The sequence below is a fragment of the Tauraco erythrolophus genome, chromosome 11, assembly GCF_009769465.1.
Source record: "Tauraco erythrolophus isolate bTauEry1 chromosome 11, bTauEry1.pri, whole genome shotgun sequence".
Lineage (NCBI taxonomy): Eukaryota > Metazoa > Chordata > Aves > Musophagiformes > Musophagidae > Tauraco > Tauraco erythrolophus.
Window position 1 is genome coordinate 27,814,548 of NC_141475.1, and position 22,413 is coordinate 27,836,960.

A 22,413-nucleotide genomic window follows, 5' to 3' on the forward strand; every position below is an offset into this window, starting at 1 on the left:
TGAAATAGCAAAAATAATTGCTTGAAGAGCCTACATTGCCCTTTTAAGACTGATCTTTACTGGCAGAGAGGAGAGCATGTCCACTCTAATAGAACAATTTAAATGCATAACGGTTAAAATAAACTCCTTAAAGTATGTCTCCTCATTCCTTATGTTGACTAGTGAGACATCGCTTTTTCATAAAATACGGTATCACTGAGAGACATTTAAAGCAGAAAAAAAAAAAATTACGCTGTCTGGCTCAGGCTGGTCTATAACAATTTCTACCCTTAAAGGCACGATCGATTGTGTGAAAGGCAAAACTAAAATGCACTTCTCATAGCTTTGCCCATTTAAGCCTCCTTCCTGGTTTTCCTTATGCATATGTAACATTCCTAGGGTATCTCCTGGGGGGAAGAATAAAGCAGCAGTGAACATGACAGAAGAGCAAACATTAAAAAAAACTCAACAACCAACAAAAAAAACCCAAAACAGTGACTTGCACTGTTCCTCGTTAGGGTTATCAGCAAGCTCAGATGATTCACGGCAGAATAACTCAATTATGGGTACTTTTCCTTGGATTTCATTTTAAGAAGGTTAAATAAATAAATCTACATTTAAGCAAATTTATTATCTGGCTAAGGCATTGCAGTTTCACTCAGGTGGAAAGCTAGAGCGATCAAATCAAAGTCAGAGGTGGGCTGGAAACAAATCAATGGATTAGAATGATCAGATCATCTTCATCGGCCATAAAACAGGCCTAAGGATGAGTTTGTGATGACAAAGAATTACCTTCTGTCAGGAGAAGGGATGGGATGGAGACTTCACCTTTCTTCCAGCGTAGGGCCCTGACTTAAACGGGGAAGGTGTTGGGTGGAAAACATCTCAAAATTTTACTTCAAATAAAATTACTTCAAATACAAGGCCAGGAGACTTCCTAGGGAAGAGTGGAGACGGAAGAACGTGGCCAGTGGAAAAAAGAAGAGTGAGGTCCTTCCCCACCCTTACAGGCAGGAAAGCTGGTTCCTGCCTGGTGGAAGGGGACCATCTCGCTGCCATCCCTTCCACAAGGGAAGGGACAACACCTTTCCCCTGCGCTATGTTTTTTGGCGGAGTGAGACCCCAGTAAGGACTCTGGTGTCCCAGTTACTGTGCACAGACACACAAAAGCTGACAACAACAGGGAGTTTATCTGCACTTGTGACTTTTCTTTCAGAAGCCTGGAAAAACAACCAGCTCTTGAAGTTTCAACTGAAAGTGGAAAATATACATAGAAACCAGCTCGCTTGGTAGAAAACCAAGTTTTTATTAAAAATCAATCCCTCCACTCTGTTTCCAAGGACAGCTAGTAAATCCTGAGCACTCACCTTCAGACCTCTGTGCACAACAAGATGGAGCCACCCCTCCCCAAGGCACTTCTCTCAACTTGAGCAATGCCCTGAGCGCGGCCGTCTCCCTCTCCCTTCGCATTTTGCGACACCATCAGCTTCCTCATCACAGACATCCTTCAACATTATGAATAGCTATCAACTGCCGTGCCACGGAGTGATCCAAACTCTGCTTCCCCCACATGGCCGTGCCCTGGCACCCCGCTGCAGTCCTGCTCTCTCCTGCTCTTCCGCAGCAACACAAACATCCTTGCATGCTTGTACGCCCTTTCTGGCTGCTTCTTCCAGCTCCGTGGGCTTGGTGCTTGTAGTCAAGGTCTCGTGGTTTGGAGGAGACGTTCCTCCTCCTCACCCGCTCCCACACTCGGGATCGTGCCCAGGTTTTGGAGCCCGTTGGGATCCCAGATAAAGCTTTAAATATCAGTCGGAAGAATTAAGAGTAGTTATTTCCAGTAATTACGAGTGAGATCAGTCAATTTTATGCATGGGTGGTTAAGACACCAAAGGCTATAAAATCATATGATAATGAAAAGAACAATCCTAACAGCTTTTATTTATTGCCTTTTCTGTTGCTGGAGACCGCAACCACTGCTGTCAACGTGTAAACAATACCAGTGAAGGTTTTAATGCATTTTATCACCTATTTCCATTGTCTAGAGGCCGATGAGACAAGGCTTTCTGCTCCATCTATTGTGTAATTAAGATCTTTTTAGTGAAAAGCAAAGCTAGGGCAGTTATCAACCGATTTATGTAGGAAATTGGAGGCACCTCGCACAGAAACGCACAGCACAGAGGTAAGACTTTTGTAGATATTAGGCACTTTATTGTATTTACTATGTACTTATTTGTATGAAGGGCACACAGGCAGAGCCCACCCCATGCTGCTGCTCACAATCATGGTCAGAGGATGGCAAATCCCCTCAAAAAAACAGCAGAAATAGCTGGGTTTGGGCTGAGTAGGTGGGAAATGCTCACAGTCCCCGTGGCAGAAGTGAGGTCAGTCTCCTCTACCTTTTCCTCCAGCAGACAACAAAATACACAGCCAAGTACACTGGGGTGGTGCCTCATTCCCTTGGGCTATCCTGGGAACTCAGGTTGGGTTGTGGGGTTGGTTGGTTTGGTTTTTTTTAGGTCATTCCACTCAGATCAGACAAGCTACGAAAAGCCTTCTTTGTAAAAAAGTTACCCAAAGAAAACACATTTCACACGTTTTCTAAATACTGTCAGATGCCTTCAGGCTAAACATTCTTGAGTTAATTCTGTTACATCTTTCCTGGTTGAACTATAATTATTGCAGCAGTGAGGATGAGTCATCACTAGCTGTGGTTTATCTCCTGGAATATGGCCTGTACTGTACCTAACACTGCGTGCACTGGAACTAAATCAGCTACTTAGTCCAATATCTTTGTGACAAAAAATAGCCAAAGACAGGAGCTATCTGTCATTCGCATGCAACGCGTAGCACAAGCCCTTAATTTGCACCTTTCCTACAAGAAGCGTAATAAGAGATTTGATCTTATGCTGAACTATCTCTGTGTGCACAAATAAAGAACAACGATCTCCGGAGACTGATTGCTCAGAAGCTGGTGAGAAAAAGGTGGAAAGAAAGGAGGAAACCTTGCTCTGGGTATTTGCCCTTTTCCTCTGGGTGGCCCCATACCAAGCTGTGCCCCTTGGGGTGACCATCCCCGTGTCCTTCTGGAGGAAACCCCTAGGAAATGGGTATTCGGGAGAAAAGCACAGCCTCGGCACTAATACACTTTTTGTACATTCTCAGAAGGAGTTCAAATTTCCTCATTTCACCTCTACTTGAAGGACCTTAATTTAAGCTTCCCCCATTTCATTAAATCAACTTCCACATCCTAATTAACAGCTTGTGCACTTGAGAAATATAGCCTCCTGTTCGAAGAGTAATGACTCTTTCCTATTCCAGGTTCCCACCTAATTTGTTCTCTGCCAAAGATTTTAGAGATAGCAGCTTTTAATTACACGAAAAGGTAAGTCATCAATTTGTCTGTACCACCCTTGCTAAAGATTTCCTTCACAAAAGTTATCGTTGTGGCTTATTGCACCGAAGCACTCGGAGATCTGCTGGGATAACCAAGGGGCCGTGTCTACTTGTAGCTTTAGTTTTCTCACTAAAACCATCTTCAGATTGCATCAAAAATTAATCTTTTCTTCAACAGCAGGCCTGCTAAAAAGTCCTTATTATAAACGAACATGTCACTCCCAAAGAAAATCAAGAGTATTTCTGTGATCACATCAGCTTCCCTCAAAATAAAGTGACAGCTCACAAGTCAAACATCGTGACGATGGGTGAAAATGCAAAGCTTGAGAGTGTCTGTGCCAGCTTAACGCTGGGGAAGGGCATGGGTTTCCTGTTTTTGGAGACAAAGTCCCTGAGAACAACCTGTATTTGTCTGACAGTTTGAAGGACATCCAAAAGCACCAACACTGCGGGCTCCCAGGCTCTCCTGAACACCAGCAGAAACTCCCGGGGTCAACTCATTGGGTCATATTTAAGATGAAATTTGGCCATCCTCCCCAGGGGGCTCGTGCCGCTGGAAGGATCCAGCGAGGTTTATGGGCATGCCATGGAACCACCTCGTTACTGCAGACTTCTGGGTGGTCGGTTTCTCTTCTGGGTGGTCCCACCGTATTGTATTTTATAGCATAAATTTTTCCTAATCAGGTTGTCCAATAAAAATTTCCTGAGTAGTGTAATTCTCAAGTTACATCTGTCAGGTCGATTAAGCAGTTCATACTTGTGGTCCACAGGGCTCTGGTTATATTCTTCCCACCCCCCCAGTGTCTGTGTTCAGGTAACACATGTTTTAGATAAAATACACCTTCCAGTATTTGGCCACTCATGGTTAGATTTATCTTTCCATGCTCACATTTTGCTACTATGGTACCTATAAACGTGGGCAGTTAGAAAGCTATGGCTGAAACTACCAGTTTTCTCCTCTAAAATTAAAAAGTAGGCTCTGGCTTTCATCAGCAGCATGACTTGAGGTAAATTAACTTTCGCTTTGGCTTTTGATGGATGTATAATGAACTCTGCATTGTTCAGCTGGAAATCTTGGAGCTATTTTTCATTCCAAATGTCTTCTGAGCAGCACGTTTGACAGGTTATTAAGATTTTAGTATCACTGTGGAAACATTTTTCTAGGCTTCTTGTCTAGGAGCAAGAGAGGTTCACTGCACCTTCTCCATCTCCACACACTAGCCTGCTGATCTCCTAAACCAGCTAGTTTGCAAAATTCAGCTATTTTAGATTACTGGACGCAGGAAATATTTAATAAGCAATTTTTTCCAATTCTGGCTTCTTTGTCTTTATCACCAAGCTGCACTGAGCAAGGCTTTCACATCATTTAATTTCGCTTCTGAAGCCTAGGGAGCTATTAGTCATTGGGAAAGGTCAGATTTCTCTGAAAGACCACCAAATTACGGAGCCAGGGAGATGCTGGCTGGAGAGCATCTCCAGGGACTCCTTTAGAGACCCGGACTCCACAGCATCCCGCTGCCAGGGCTGTGTGGGAGACGGTGGGCAGGAGCGAGGGCAAGAGGTGGGACAGCAGACGGATGCTGGATGCTCCCAACCGCAGCTCTCTGACCTGTAAGGAGAGATTTTTATTGTCTGAAACACTCAAACCTCTTCTGCTTGTGCGCTGTTTCCGTTAATGTCACTTCTTTATACAGATTTTCATGATTCACAATTTTCCAAGCAATTTTCTTATGTACTAAAGACAAAACTTGCCAACTTTGAAATAATCGATCGCAATGAAAATAGTGAAAGATTTTGTGGACGGAACTAAAGAAAAGGTTAAAATCTTCATCAAAACGAATGTATTGGAGTACACTAAAACCCCAGCCTCCCCGCAGTCCATGCAACCACCAACTTCTGCTTCTCCTACGTACTTTAATTGCGTTACCAAACTGACTTTGGTCAAGAGTAGGTGAGGGAAGAAATACGTGTGGAGGGGAACGGGACGAGGTGAGCCCTTAGGGAGGTTATTGGATGAGAAATGGGCTCCAAAGGCACTTCCCGAGTTCCCAAAGCCTGCACTTGGCAAACAAACTTCAGAGTTCTTCAGACAGCACAATCTGATGACACGTAATACCACTTTCTTGAGGAGTAATGACAAGATGGATGCCTTTTGCTCGCTCCGTTCTGATAGAACTAGTTCTGGTGGTCTGAGTCATCTCGTCAGCCTGCTCAGCACTGAGAGATTTTTATCGGAGTCTAATGCCATTGACTCACGTCCTGTATGTCAGAACCTTATAAAAGAGATGGAAAAGGGGTCCAATGTTTTCATGAAAAAGCAGCATTTGGCCAAATTGGAAATGGTCAATTAGCATCAGCCACAAAGCTACCATGAAATCAGTGCTGAGCGCATTTCTCAATGTCTAAGCTCCAACCCCAACCAGCCTCACCTCACTGTTGGTCAGTGCTGTCATTTTTGAAGCCAGCAGCTTGGATTAAACTGGTATGGTTGGGTGTAATTCTAAGCTCTAGGACAGGGACAATTAAAGAAAACCATATTAAGAAAGTTAACTCTCCATTTTCTTTCTGTCTTACAAAATCTTCTCTATGAAAGGCCACATGGAACTTTCTATTCCAGGGCCAGCTTATTTTTTTAAATTATTTTTTTTGTTAACACTTCAAAACAGAAGTTATAAAGTAAATTGAATAAGTTACTCATTAATGTTTGAATATCTTGATAGTTTGAAGGTCCAAAGCGATTAATTAGGAAGCATTTTCAAACAGAGAATAATTCTGAAGTTATTCCTGTTCAATTTTTTATTAGCTTTGCCCACCCAAAATGGCAACAAGAAACACTATTTGCACAAGAGGAAGAACAGAGAAAGTGTCTGAGATCCAAGGGTCATTTGAATACATATAATTCCACCTTCAAACCTTGCCAGCTACAGAGATGACCATGAAACTATGATAGCTTTGCTTTTAACAACTCTAATTCCACTCTCCCTCACCAATAGATCTGTTGTTTGCACCAGGATACGAACTGGATTTTCATCTTTTCTGTAATTTTTTTCCCCAAATGCTATAAATCAGCATTTTATGAATGAAGAAATCCCATCTGCCAGCTGTTAAAAATCTGTTTCAAGGCTATGATATCCAGGTCATTTTATTTCATGACTCTGGTGCCACCAACAATAAATAAAGTTGTTACCACACAACTAAGGGTATTTTAGTCTTTCTCCAAATGAACTGTTAAAATAAGCTGGTAACTTGCCTTAAGAACATATGCTGCTCCGACAGCAAGCGGGCAGCCTCCCTTCCCCATCAGCCTTGGCCTTTTGAGTTGTACATCATTAATTAACACTGCCATGACCACAGCCCAGCAAACTTGGGAAACGAGCAACTGGCCAACTGAGACGAACGACGGCACGTTTGTAAGTGTACTTGTACACCAAAGCTCAGAGGACAATATTGCATGTATCCTAGACCCTCTTGGAGTGTCAGTCACAAACCACACGTACATTAAAATTTGGATGAGATGAGATTGGTCTTTTATGGCTTGTTGAAGAATAACTTACACACGAGTGAGAGGGCACATTCCTACTGTGTGTAAAAACACACGTGCACACTTCAGTGCTTTCCCTACAACTGATGTTCCCTCTGACATCCTGTGCCAGCCTGAGATGGGCAGTTTGTTGCAAAGCTTCAAAGCAAAGAGAGCATATTTTCTGAAAATTGTGCACACCAGAACACACATTTATCTCTCTGCCTGATTTACATGTGCAGTTATTATTTGTGTGGGCAGCAGCAGCCACTGTGCATGTGGATGATTAATGAAATGTGTAAAAAAATTCACACATTTGGTTGCTATGAATGTCGCACAATTTTAATAATTTCGTGCATAATCTGTATCCAAAGCACATTTCTTCCCCCACACAATTATACTCTTTAAATAACAGTTTGAGTACTGGAAATCCGTCCCTGTCACTTTTAACCTCATACAATCTTGAGATCAAGATTGCGAAACATAAAAACACAATTTCTTACTAATAACATCCCTAATGTTCTGTTCAGTTTGAGTTCTGCTAAGTGGTCACTGATTCTATTACGTGTTATGCTAACGAAGGGTAAGATGCTATTTCCATGCTTGTCCTGAGCTGGCACAATATTACCCCAGAGAAAAGACAGAGATCCTTTCCTGGTACATATGTCCCTCTAAAATGGGAAATCGTTGTCACTAAAATAATTGATGCACAACACTTTTTGACACGTCTGTTTTTAATTAAAGCATGTTTCAATTAAAAAGGGAGAGCAATTTTAAGGGAATCTTTCTGCCAGATGGTGATCCCTAAGTTACCTCAATGTGTTGGATGCAGCATGATTCGTTCCTGATTAGCTGAGGTTTATTCGATGTGTAAAATAACCCTTTTGCTACGAAGAATGAGTTGAAATGACTCCATGAAGTGACCGTGTTGGTCTTTTCTTCTGTTGATATCTGAACTATTTCAGAATTAATGGGAATTCTGGCTTTGTCCCAAGACTGTGATTGTGGAAAAGGACCACTACTGATTCAATAACTAGAGATGCTTTGAGTACTCCATGAGTACTGCGGCTGAAGTAGCTATCGAGTCCCTAAATCAGCTCCTTGTCCTTTCCTCATCTGCAGATTGGCAGAAAATATGCTAATTATCTTCCATTAAAAAAAAAAAAAATATTTTCCACAAAACAACTTTAAGGCAACCTCAGCTTTTCCACTGTCAAGACTCCTAAGAAAAAACAAACACAGAACATATTTTGTCATGTTTCTACGTCAAAGCAATTTGTAGAAATTCTGCGTCTGGCCCGTTGGAGTTCACAACTTCAGCTCCAGCAAAACAAGAATCTGTGCTACGATACGGGTGGATATTAGCTGGCTCCTTTCACTTTTACATACTTTCATTTCTGTCAGCTCTTAATTTGGCACACTCATTGATGGTGAATGGATTGACTGCACCACACTGAAACAGCAAATCAGGCACACAATGAACATTAATATTTCCAGCGTGTTAAATACCCCTTACACATCAGTGAAATACACGTTTTAAAAATTAAACTGAGAGCACAACCATGATTTGGCACTATATCAGCAGATTATGAATTGCAGTTTATTGCAGTGGCTCAATGCCAGCCCCAAACCCCCCAAGTCTTGGATCACCTTCAGCACTCTTCCAACTTTTGCTCGGCTCTGCTGGGTGCTACGTGTAGATTTCCACTTTCTGGATTATAATAATTTTCTTTTTTTTTTTTTTAACCACTGGGGATTTAAGCTTATTCTAGTGCCAGAACTGGTGGTGGTGCTGCAGCAAGGGGCCAGGATACCATAACTGCTGGAGAAGCTACAAATCCTTTAGCTGCCCCGGTAAATCTGGACCTGAGAATTGGGCAGGATTAAGGACCATTAGGGTTACATGAAAACTCACCGCATAAACTCCTGCTGATTTGAGCAGCTTTTGTGTTAGGGTGGTAAATATTCCTAAAAAAGACCTGGCCACATTAGTATTTTGTGAGTGGAGGAGAATGGAGCGATGTGGAAATGGGACTGCGCCACGAGTGGATAAAGCATTGTCGCATTGAGCTTTCATAGAATCATAGAATGGTTAGGGCTGGAACGGACCTTCAAAGGTCATCTAGTCCAACCCCCCTGCAAGGAACAGGGATATCTCCAACTAGATCAGGTTGCTTTACCTTAGCAGTAACTCACAGGAGACGTATCTGGTAGGAAATTAGATTCTCTGATATCTTGATATTTGCCACTGCAATATTATAGGAAAGGTTAGTTGGTATCTGAGACCCCAACCCTCCCCACCAGGTCACTGTGCACAGACCCCGTGTGCCCAGGGAGGCAGTTTTACTGTCAGGGCACTGCTAACTACCCAACACATTAATTCCGTGGTATTTACAATGACCCTCGGAGCCCTAATATTTCACCAGCCCCGTTGGAATGAAATGACTTTTTCCAAAAGCTCAATTCAACGGCACTTGCCCGGCAACGCGGAAAGTCCCTGCGGGATAGGCGGCATTTGAAGATCTCCAACTTGCATTTCATGGTGTAAAGATCATCCTCTTACACGCCAGCCGTGGCAGTACTTGGGAGCTAACATATCTAAACACTTCTTTGCATGCTACTGTATTTCTTAGAGGGGAAGGTTTTCAGTTTCGAAACCTTTTTTTTTAATTTGCATTTCAAAGTAGCTATAAAATATGAATTCCAGTGCAAAGCATTAGCATAAAGCCATTCGGTATTATACATTCTGTCAAAAGTGCCAGGAAAAATTCCACGACTATTGCGTTTCCATCTGGCAACATCTTCCTACCCTGAATATTTGCATAAAATATTTCCGCAATAAAGAAAAATTATGAACCATAAACTCTTTACATTATTTCCAAATAGATAACTCCTTCACAATTGTAGAAGCCAGGGAACTCTGCTATTGCAAACAAACTAATTCCCTCTTTCCCAACTATTCCAGAACAGTTTCAGAAAAACACTCCCTATTCTGTCTTTCACTTAAATGCCCAGGTAGAGTTTTAAATTTATAAGATTTTGGGGGTTTAAACCAATAAGAAATCACCGAAGAGAGGCTGAACAAGGTGCTCCTGTTCATTTTTGTTTGTGTGCTCAGCTCAACCCCTGTTTGCAATTTAGGCTTGCAAAATTATTGGAGTAAGCTGATGCAAAGCATCATTTCTCTCCCCAGTACTTAATCTATTGAATTAGCCCCAAATTTTCATGGGTACAATTTTGCAAGTTAAATTTTGCATTGCCCTATCTCATAAAATTAGACTTCAAATACTGGATTTCCAGTAGAAAAGATTTCCAGTATTTTACTCTAAACATAGAGTAAAATAAGGAAGGAAAACAGGACTAAGTCAGGATTAGATCTTTGATCAAGCTGGGAATAAAATTTGGACACTGAGCTAAATTTTGCATCTGGACTATGGTGAGGCTCATAGGGAGAGTGGGTGAGGAGAGCAGTGGGCATTAGGTGCCCATTGACCATCATGGCTTTCCCATGGATTTGGGTACATCTGCCAAACCTTCCTCCACACATGATAAATCAGTTCATAAAGATGCATTGCTGAAAGGAGAGGGTGCTCCAGGCATTTAAGTATTCAAAGTTTTGACTCAACATTTTACAAAGAGAAGATTGTAGAGCTCTGTTTACCACCATTGTCTACTAAAACAATTCTTGAAAGTTACCACCATATCATACTCTGTAATAACTCTTCAGCCCAGTCGTGGCGTGATGTTTGCAATAGTGGAGATGAAACCCACGCTAAAACAAGGTAAAAAAAACTAAGGCATGCTATTTTTTTCTCATTTCACTGTCTAGGAATGTTATTCACACCAGTTCTGTTTGGATCTTATTTCAGCAAAAAGGTCGTGTGTGTTTCAGTCACAGAAATGAGGAAATATGATGCAAAGTCTGTTTTCTTTCTTTAAACATGTACATTTATCTAATCCTTTCCATGATTACATGTCAGCTTTCTAAAAGGAGGAAAAAAATGCAAAAAAAAAAAAAGTATGTTTGCGTTCTGCACGTGTCCACGCAGGTTATATGGAATAAACATCTTGCTCCTGTAATTATAAATTATTTCTCAGTTATAAATACTGCTATTAAAATACAGCTACGTTTTCCAACTGTTTACATCAAGGTTAGTTCTCAAAACCTCGTGCACTTTTCACGCTTTAATTGAAGTTCAACAGAAATTAAGCTTATCTCAGGCACAAGCTGAATAACATTCAACCAAGTAAATAACCATTCCCCTGTGACACCCTCCCCACCTCCTGAACATGTGCCCTGCTTAATGCCAAGTGCCTAAACGAGGAATAGGGGACAGCATATGTTTAAAACACACAGGAGAAGCAAAAGAGCCAACATGGTGAGGGTTCACTTTCAGGCAGTAACAATTCTGGAATACCTGGTCAACAGCACCGCAGCAAAAACTTGGATGGAATTAGAAGCACATCTTGGCCCCACTGATTTTGCCACTCAGTGACTAAAGGACACGTAAACTACACCTTGCACAGAGTAAAACACCGATACATCCATCAAACATACACTCAAATTCCTTTTTAGTCCTAATTAATGGAAAAAAAGAAGAACATTAGGTTATGATAAAAATAACTTGTAACTTAACCCTATGTAGAGTCTAGACTCGCACAAAATCAATTAAAAAAAATAAATTCCCTCTTTAAAGAGCCACAGTTTGAGAATAAGCCAAGACACACAGGCTGAAATAAACCTGCCCAGACATGATTAATTCTGATACGCTTTAAGTGAGTGCTTTCTATAACTCTGCCTCTCTTTTAATACAGCTTTATGCTCGTGTTGATGTAATAAAGTGTTATTTAGAGTGAGCCTCGCGCGCCCAGAAAGAGATTCCACAAATTCTCAGGCCCTTTTACATTGTTGGCATCAACCATTCAATCACACAAAAGTTACACTGTACGAAAGCGATGCTGTAGAAGACCCAAATAATGCCCTTCAGTGATGCTGGAAAATATATTCATTGAAAGCCAGTGGGGTTGGCATTCTTCTTTCACAGCGAGAGGGATTCAGTAACAGCCTCTAATTTCTTTGGCATGATTATGCAGAATGTCATGTTGTGCATGCCCTCTAACGCATGAAATGATGCTGCTCTCTTTAAGAGAGTCAGATCTAAAACAGGGGCATGGCAGAAACACACTCCCAAAGATGAGGATGGTTGAAAGGGGCATCTACACCACATACAATGTTCAGGAACAGAGGTCTACGCTCATGCTAGAGCCTCTGAGGGAAGTTAAGCAGGAACATCTAAAATTAAAATATCTCTTCATTGGCAAAAAGCGGATATTCTTAATTTTCTGCATCATTAAACCAACTCCTGGAAAGTGAGTTAAGAAACTTTGGGATATTTTTACAGCATCAAGTTGGGTTTGGGGATATGTAACAATGTGGTGATTCAAGCTGACATCTGCAGGAGATCAGCGCCCTCGGAAAGCCTTCTCCAGGAAGGGGCAGGAGTCTCTCCTGAAAGGTCACAACTGGTACACAAAGTACTAGTTGTCCAAATCCCTTTCATTTGGGTTAAAGATCAGCAAAGGATCTGTTTCCTAAGAAGAAAATGAAGGAGTTCCTGCAGATATACTTAACAACTAAGTATATCGGGATTAAACGCATCAGATGGAAATAGAGAAATGGAAAACACAAACTGGGATTTGTACGTGCAAAACCTAAGCTCTTCTGAGCCTCACTGATGCTTACCATGCTGTCTTAGAGAAGATTTACGTCTCAATCAAGTGTTTTTTTGTTGTTGTTGCAGAGATTCAGAAAGCTCAGAAATGGGAAGGGACAGACAGATGTCCAGAGCTGCCCTGCAACAACTGATATGATTCCACCCCATGAAGTTAATTTTAAAATCATTTCAGAAGAAAATCTAGAAAATATCTTACCATCAGGAGGAGAAACATCAAAACGGGCACGGAGGGAGTAAGAAGCCACACCAGGATTTCCAGTGCTGCTGTTCACAACACTTGGCCAGTCTTTGGTAGAGAAGCCATGGTCATAATTTTAGCTGCTTTTCATGCCAATAAAGACAGCTCTGGACTAAAACCACGGAATTCTCCGTAGCACCTCCATGTTGCATTTCAATTTCCTCCGAGGTAGGAAGTCTGTTTCTCAAACTTGGCTTCAAGGTTTAATTTTTGGGTTTTCATTCCAAGTTTGCAAAATTAAACACGAGAGAATACAAACCACAAGCGCTCTGGGCTGCTCAGGAGTGTGTGCAGCAGGTTTTTACAGGTCAGAGTAAGCAGCACTGTGGCGTACAGAATACTGTGAAGTCAGCACGTAAAGTATTACGACATGCTAATCTATTTATATTTCATCATTGCACTTTGCATAAAAATAAAATTAATGGGAAGGATTTTATCCTTGCACACAAAACCTTCTCTTCCTTTCCATCCTCAAACTGCTCTTTAGAACAAGACACTCCTTTCGTTTCTCACTATAGTGGTAATTTATCCAACAGGCAGTATGATATCTAAGAATTCTGGGCACTATCATAATCAAATATAATAATATGATATTCTTAGCTCCTCAGAGCACCGAAGTAATTTTATTATTTTGAAGATGGTTTGAAAGCATCTTAACTACATCTTTATTGAAGCAATATAAATGTCTTTAAAGCTATCTTGGTGCAAATGTATCAAGAACACTCTTGAAATTCCTTGTTATACTTTGTACCTGAAAATCTATTTGAATTGTATCTACTGTATTGAATTTCTGTCTGAAACAGTTGATTTAGGCAGCTGATAGAGTATGGCAGATGCCCCATTCATTGCGTTATCATTTTATACAGTCTGCCCATAAAACCCCCAAGAGAAGGATGTACTGTCTGTCCGTGAAAAATAATCCACTGTCTGTGGCTTATGGGAACAGCAATAGAATTTTAAATACCCTGGAAAGACCAAAGCTTGGCCATTTACATTATTCTAGCAGCATTTTCCTAGCTGAATGGCCATATTCAATCTCACAATGAGAGGAGTAATGCAATTAAACCAGCACCATAATGAGGAACTGGAAACATGGGTTTAGTTTGAAAAACAAAAGCTTCTAAATTTTAAAATAATGAAGCAACACGACTGTTGCACATGATGTGAAGAATGCATTATTAGACATAGCAGTAAAATGTCAAATATAATATACTGCAGCAATATTCTCCAGTTCACCTATGGCTCTTTTGATACCCTGTACTCATGTATTTCCTGATGTTAACTGCTCAGACCCCCATCATTTTGGTTCCCCCAACAATTGCCCTGTCCAACAGGAGGAAAAATGTTTAATTAAATGTCCCCTAAGAAGGGACAATTAGAGAAATCCACGTGTGCCTTAGGTAAGGCTGTCTCTCAAGCCGGTGGGCTGGGAGCTGGGACGGCTCGCTCAGCGGGCAGGAGAGCTCTCTGCAAACAGGATGGGATGCAAGTGAGAGGGTAAGATGTTAAAAAAGGAGAAAAACATCCCGAATGGGCAAAAAAAAGTCTAAAATTTCAGAAGCCACCACTGAAGAAAAGTTTAAACCACAGCCAGGTGGGATAACGACATGACTGGTGTGTTGACAAAGCTCTGGCCGCAGCTCAGCTCCTCAGGGAGGAAACCAAGGAGTTTGTGCCTCAGTCCAGGTATGGTTTTAGATAGCCTGGCAGTGAAAAAAAAAATATTACTGTATAAAAAAAGCATGAGATGAGAACAAAGAAATGGGAAATCCCTTCAACATTCACTGTTACATGGGTAGGACAGTGGAAGTTTGGGGATACCAAGTGGAGGAGGCTGATAGTGGCTGATGTTTTGGAGGCAAGGAAGGAAGAGTCACAGAAGTAGAAGAGGAAGGATTATTATTTCCCCACCCTCCCTAGTACAAGCTGCTCCCCCTCCATGCTCAGTAAACATTTGTTTGTAGAACTCGCCATAGAAAAAGTGTAATGGGAAAATAGTCAAAAGCAGTTAGTGGCAAGACAAAAAATCCCAAGGACAAATAAAGTTCTAAAAGAAGAGTGGTTACCCCTGCAAAGGGAAAAAAAAAGAACCCAACCAAAACCTGTTCCTATTGCAGTCATGGTTTAGACAAAACTGAACATAACAAATAATATATAAAATATATATACAGCTAGAAGAAATTCAGTTCTTCGGAGGGCCAAACCCTGCTCTAGATGTAAAAATTTTTTTAAAGACTTTTACCCATGGAAAAGCAGCAATTTTCCCTCAGCTCTAAACACTGACAAAATGGGTTTCACATGCAGTAGACAACTAAGTGATAGAATCGAACAAATCGTGGAAGAAATTCATAATACAGAATAAAAACCTAAATTCCACAGCTATCCTTAGATCTCTTGAAGGCCTTTGATAAAGCAGAGTGTCCTGGCTAAAAAATACTATCAGAGATGAGGTTTGGAGAAAATATGAAGACCTGAGTAAATAAAATATATGAATCTCCATCCATTAGAATAAAAGTTAATGACACACTCCAAAAGGTTTCAACTACAAGAAAAGGTTGTTCTTTATGTCCTGAGTTCTTTTTTATTGAAGTCCTGGAACAGTCACATCAATGCAAATAACCAAAAAAAGCCCCAAGAGCTTACTAAACCAGTAAAGTAATGAGTTCTGTTCATAAATAAAAAATAAAAGTGCTGTCTCCGGATAGTGCAATGTTACTGGCTGCCACCTCACCCATATTTTTAAAGAAATCCTATGAATTCAAGGCTGTAACATTAATGATGTTAAATCCACTCAAGAATCTGTGATTAGAGAGACGTGTACAAGCTTACATGGGCCAAACAAATGAGACCTTAGGGAATGATACTTCTTCAGCTACATATTTCAGAACGGAAAATTCCCCCATCTGCTCTCCCCTCCGTGATTCTCCAGGGGCTGCCACGTGCCTGGGGCTGTCCCCCTGCTTTCCACCTTGGGAAGTTGCATCATACACAGGGTATATGTGTGGTATAGAGGGTGTGGTGCAAGGTTGTGCTTAAATTTATGCTATATAAACCCACATCATCTGTGAAAATGTATCCACGAGTGTTACCAAATATAGGAAATCAGGTGATAATTTCGTCTCCAGTATCCACGGTATCACTTCTCAAACAAAACAATAGCCAAATAAATTAGAAAATTGTGTCTTAATCTGTTTGAGTTAAAAAAAAAAAAAAATTACCTCAGGGAAGGATTTGCTCACAAAACTCTCACTATTAGCACCCAGTTGTGCAAGAACTCATTTTGGAAATGATTCTCTCCTGCACATTAGTGGCACAGAGAAATAATATACGATCATTTTTAATAGAAATACTGACAGACAGCCTGGATCAAGCTGATTTTATAAAGTCATTTGCTCTTGGAATTTGACCAAAGGAAAAATGGATAGATGACATTCAGAGGTCAACCAACCAAACAGTAATGTACACTTAACGAATTCAAGGTATGATTAAGATTTGATTATTCCTGTATGGAAAGTTCATGTATCATCTTTGTGTTAAAATTAAGACCTTTTCAGGAGTACTCAGGGCTTCTAACCTGCTGTTGGTAGAAAGTCCATTTGGGTTTAGTTACGCTGGGCTGGGGACAGCTGCTCACATCACCTTGTCCTGCTGCTCTGGGGGGTGTTCATCCTGTCTGTCGTGGAGTGGTGCTGGAGGGATGCTGAGCTGCTGGGCAAAAGCAGTGCCCGTGTTGTCCAGGCTCACCTCCGCCATGCGCAGAGCAGATGGGAAATGAATCACTAACAACAAGGCACTTCACTGCTTTTCCCTGGAATTATAATGACTTTTTCTTCCAATGCGGAATAATTCCCTACTTTGAGAGAAATTGCCTAAGAAAATAAGGGCTTTTGCCTTAAACGTATTCCTTTGGCAGAACTGTTCAGCACGTTCTCCCTTTCAAAATGTCATATACGTCTTACTAATGAACTTCAGCTGACCCTAAGAAGTCATTTCATATGTGTAAGCAGTCAAGCTGGCTCAAAAAATGTAGTTATTGGAACAGATTTAGAATCTCCCGAAGACCAGGACAACGTTTGCTGTTTAGTTGCTTAAATTCATAGCAGTGAGAGAAGTGGCTAAAATAGTTAGTGTTTATTCAGGTAAAAATATACTTTTCCAGTGTATTTAATCTAAACATTTATTTTATGAACAGAAATAAACACTTTCTGCTTTGAGAGGATAGAAGCTGAGTATATTTGGAAAGATACACTGTTCTGTAATGGGCACTATTAAAGTGATGCTGCCACATTTCAGTGTCGATATAGCCACTAATAATTTAATAGCTCTGGCTATTTCAATAGGGCTTTCCCTACATACTAGTAAGTTTCTATCACGTGTATTTCATATATTTAATTCCTTCTGGTCCTACTAATCATGACTGTATTGTCTGTTACTTAGATTTCTTACATTTTTTTTTCCCCTTTTTTGGTAACAGCAGAATATAATAAATTCCAGTGAGTGAAGTTAATTGCCTGAGGGAAAACCTGCACTTGAAAAATCTCTCCATCTCAAAGAATTTAGAGTTGGAGACGTACCACCACGTACTCTTCCCACACAACTGATAGATGGAAAAATTAAACAGCAACAGCGGTTGCTGGAAAGAAACACAATTCTGCAATCTTATCTTCTCTGTAGTAATTTGCACCAAGCACTGGAGGAATACCACAACAGACCTCATTTACGAGATGAGAAAAGCAGTTGTGGCCAAAAGGGTGGGAGGGATAAATGGATGTGTTACCTGCAAGATGCTGCCAGGCCAGAGCAAACCGCAGAGAACCTCTGCTCAGCTTTTCCTTTTTCCTCTCTTTCCCATTCTTAAGCCATTCTCATTTTTCACACTGTTCAAATATTTGTCTCTGTAAATTCACCTGTCTGACCTCCGTCTTCTGCAGCATTGGCCCCACACATGGGGAAGGATGACGACAACGGATGTCTATATTTTGGATTTGCCAATGCCTGTTCTTCCCCAACACATCCTAGGAACCGGGATTACTGTGCTCTGCTGTATCCTCTCTTCATCCATGCCCAGCTCTCAAACTGTCACTGCCATCCGGGCTACAAAGCTGGGATGAGCCTCATTAGTAACTACATATTTCAGTATATTTTAGCTGCACACTCTAAACAGCAGGAAAAGACCCGGTCTTTTCAGGTCTAAAGATAAAAATCAGACCATTTTCAACTGCAGAGGGATCACTCCTCAAAGAGATTGCAAATGCCATCATCAAGACTCATCAGTCACAGAGCATACAGCATCTGTCACTGCTTGCGGCACGAAATTCGGGATTTTCAAGATGTTGCCATAGGGCTGGAGAGAAACTTTCCAAGAACTTTCTATAATGGTCGGATTCTGCTCTGAAGCCACCCGCTTGATTAAACCTTAGAAGTTTTCATTACTACTATTTTCATTTTTGAGGCCTGGCTTTGTAGAAGGTGAGAGGTGGAATTTCCATGCCGTGGGAATAAATGAGATATTGGAGATAAAACTGTCTTACAAAAACTTTATGAAGTATTCAACCTAATTTTCTGAAGTAGAACACGTAAAGTTCTAAAATAAACCTGCTATTTTAAGGCCTATCATCAGTACCAAACAGGATAATCCCGTTGTGAGCCATCACGCCAAAGCCAGCCCCTGTTCCAGACATACAATGAACTTGTTCTCCATCCTCTCGAGCAGCATGTCCCTGCTGAATATTCCCACAGAAACATAGTTCAGAAAGGTCTTGTTAGACGTTTTGTCATCAACTGAGATAATTCTTGAATTGATTTTGCTGCTACTAAACTGCAGTGTATCAAATTGACTAACCACATCGATAGTCAACATTCAATATACACAACACAAAGAAAAAGAAATCTATCGGCGTTCTGCTACCACCAGCAGAAAAGAATTGAGCTGTGAGACGGCCCTTTTGTATCCCAACATTTGAAAGCCTCGTGGGAAACTACTTGTTAGAGAGTTAAATATACATAGTCGTTCCAGATTATTACGTGTACGTACATATACGTACACGAACTAATTGCAAGAGCTGTTTCTACATAAAATCCCCACTCAAACAATAAATGTCATATTAGGCCAGAAGCATTGCATGTTGTCTGCTTGCCTTTAGAGCTGAAATTATCTGAAGCAAATTAAAGGAACTGAAAATAACATTTGTTTCCATGTTCATGTAATTTCAAATGTTATCTTATAGCCCACACCAGCGCTAAGGTTTCTCATAAAACCATCAAGTATGTGATTTCAAATTGAGACCTCTTCATCCCAATGCTAGACTTGTCTTCCTCCTCTTCAATTACACTTCCATCTATGTTGTTCAAGAGTAAAGAGTTGTATTTTTACATTATATAGAAATCACATCATAAATATTGATCAGGCAGCTCCCTCTCTCCTTTGCTGTTCACAGGTTCATGCGGCCAGCCCCATGGAAAGGAGCGTTCCCCATACCAGTGCCCCGCTTCCCTTTAGCTGGAGCTTTATAAACACAAGAGAATTCTTGTTAGGATGGCACTGCCTTCAATAATTTGGTGTCCCCTTCAATCTCAGCTGCTTCTCCTCACTCCTGCAGGTGCAGAACACACCTGAGGAGAGTCGGTATAAGCACAGGAATCACTTGCAGGTGTGGGGACCTCTAAACACACAAAAGCTGCAGATAGATCTCTGTTCCACTTTCAGAACCAAATCTTTATACATCACCACGCAAAACAAACGCAGCTTTGAAGGTAGTGCAGCGGGGAGGAAGGACAGCTAAGCAAACTGGGCTTTTGGTGGCAGAAGTAGTTCAACGCTCGGTCTTTTCCCAGCTGGATACTTCCTTCCCATCTTCCTACCTTTATGTTATAGAAAATCTGCTCTTACTTCATCATCCTCTTAGTTTTGGATTCATTCTGCTATGGGGCTCCACTAATTCATTCCAGACAATCAGAAATAGTAATAACAATTCTTCATTTGGCCTTCCAGAACTAAATTATGAGATTTGCTGGCACGGGCATCAGTATTTTGCAAGAGAGGTTTGGTTTGCAAATACATAACATGGTATTATCATTAAGAACATTAATAATCATAGTTAACGTCACTGAGATTCTTCATAATATCAAGTCACAGGTTCACAAGCAGTGAATCAAGTCCCACTTTCTGTTTGGCACTGGAGCTCATTCTGCTAATCATCACAAATTGTAATAGCTGGTGAAGTTCCACCTTAACAAACTACCACCCTCCTGCAAATACTGCCTGGTTACTGCCAGAGCTAAAAATCTATTTTACAGTCCCGGCTCACACTGTGGACTGCTTTAATCCACATCTGTTTAAAGCCACACAGGATTACTGGTGCCTGGTTGAACAATTCCTGCTCATGGTTTAATATTTACTCTCGATAACAAACCAGCCATAGAGAAAAGCAAAGGAAGTGATACTGAGCTTAACGGGGGCAAAGTAACAGGATTTAGTATTATTAATTCATTACGAAATCATGCTTACAATTCCTATTCTACTTTTCAGAAGAATACTAGTTTTCTCAAACATGTCCTGGGCTCAGTCTCAGACAAGGTAGGAGTTCTGTTTGGAAAGTTGGAGCTATTTTTGGTTACTCAAATGTGGAACCCTAATTTTATCTTCTTTTTTTTTTTTTCATGCATTACAGTGTACTCTCATTTATTTTAAGTAGAACATAAGGGCAGGATCAGTGTGTAGTGCTGAAGCAGATGGAACTGAGAAACAGGACAGAAAAGACAAGAAAAACAGAATTAGGGGGAAAGCGTGAGATGAGTTTTGTCATTTCAACCAGGGGAGATAATGTGTGGCCACAGGACTATTTACTGCACCTGCACTGTTCTTGAATTCAGACAGAAAACACAAGCAGTTTCACACCAAGGGAGGGTGCGAGCAGGGGGTGTGAGCAGGGGTTACTGCAGGGATGCAGCGAGCAGGAGGGGAGATAGGAAATGACAGAAAGGGAGGAAAAAATAGGGATTGGGGGAATGCATAAGTGCTGTGGTGAAGGAAAAGGAATTTCTTTCTATCAGTGCTGAGAAATGTCCCAAAGACCAGATTTGATTAACCTGACCTCCTTCCCAGGTGCACCGTCTTCAGTGAGTCAGGAGAGCTGAGCTTCAGAGCATGCAAGGCAAACCAAGCTCAGGGGCAGGCACTGATCTGTGAGAACTAAATATCTCAACATCTCCATGTTTTCGTACAATCATAGACTGGTTTGGGTTGGAAGAGACCTTAAAGATCATCTAGTTCCAACTGCCCTGCCATGGGCGGGGACACCTGCCACTAGACTAGTGGCATCCAACCTGACCTTGAATCCTTTTTTTTTGTGTCCTTACATCACAAGTCCCAGCAATCCCAGTTCAGACCGAGCCGCATTGGAACTTTTAGGGTGGAGCTATCACTATGGCAAGTCCTTTTTTTCAGATCCCAAAGTCACTATTTTGATTGAAGGCAGATTTCTTTTGGAAACGTCTTATTTTAAATTATGTCACACAGGAGGATATATGACTTTCCATCAGCGTGAGAAAAAAGGATGAATTAATGGACTGAAAGAATATCTTCAATCTTGTATGTTAAATTTCGTAATTTTTTTTTTCTAATAAAACTTTGATAATAATGGAAAAAATTCCCAAGCCCCCAGTTACAGGCCTTGGAGGGCTGGGCTCTGGCTATGTTAGGTCAAGAGAAGTTTTAAACCTGCCGGGATGGAGCCTAGGTTTTACCCTAGACCTTTTTCCTGCTTCTAAATAGCACTGCATTGCAGCACACAAAGCCAAGATTGCTTTAGCTAAAGGTGACAAGATTTATAAATAGATGATGTCAGAAAACATTCAGGACATTTTTTTTTTCCCCAAGCCATAAGGGTGACAACTTCTGGTAGAGCAAATTAAATATGAAAACACACGAGGGTGTCCAAAACTCTTTTTTAGAAAACACGTTTCTGAACTCTCAGGCTACGCTGCAGTCTCAGATCACCAGAGGTAAGCAGTACTGAGACAGTGGAATACATTTCATCCAAACAAGGCAGTGTTTAAAAATAACATCTATTAAAAGCCTGGTAATAGCTAAAAAGGAAACTCTAAGTTATGAAAGAGTTAAATAATTTTCAGTGAGCAGCATGTGGTAAAAGCGTGGCTATTTTTTTTCCCCTTTGTTCCATCTACAGAAGTTTTCAAGTTACGAAGAAAATGTTCTGAAGTGTAGATTTTCTGGGGAGATACCCGCCCACACGTTATGAGTAGTGGCACGTGGTCAATTTTGTGATTTAAGAAAAAAATAGTCACTTAAATTCTGCCCACAGTAAGTAGTTACAGATCTTTTTGTAGTAAATGTGCATAAAAAGATTACTATTTCAAATCTGCAGTATAGAAAATTATATACACACAGGGTGAAGCTAGCAAAGCTGCATATGCACCACTATTAAAGTATATATTAAAAAAAAAACTTTAATAAAGAAATCAAACCCTTTGCATCTTTTTATTTTGCTACTTTACAAAGAACCCCTCCTTCCCCAATAGCAAAC

The 22,413-nt window shown here is 40.8% G+C and overlaps 2 protein-coding genes across 6 annotated transcripts in view; both read right to left on the reverse strand.

The window, feature by feature from the left end:
* The window catches only part of SCHIP1 (schwannomin interacting protein 1), a 130,351-nt gene that overhangs the window by 88,895 nt on the left and 19,043 nt on the right, over nt 1–22,413 (reverse strand). The gene's annotated exons all lie outside the window — the stretch shown is intronic.
* MFSD1 (major facilitator superfamily domain containing 1) overlaps nt 15,235–22,413 on the reverse strand; it is a 137,947-nt gene continuing 130,768 nt past the window's right edge. The window contains exon 18 of the mRNA XM_086618564.1: nt 15,235–15,252. The gene's annotated coding sequence lies outside the window, so the exon portion shown is untranslated. The remainder of the gene's footprint in view (nt 15,253–22,413) is intronic.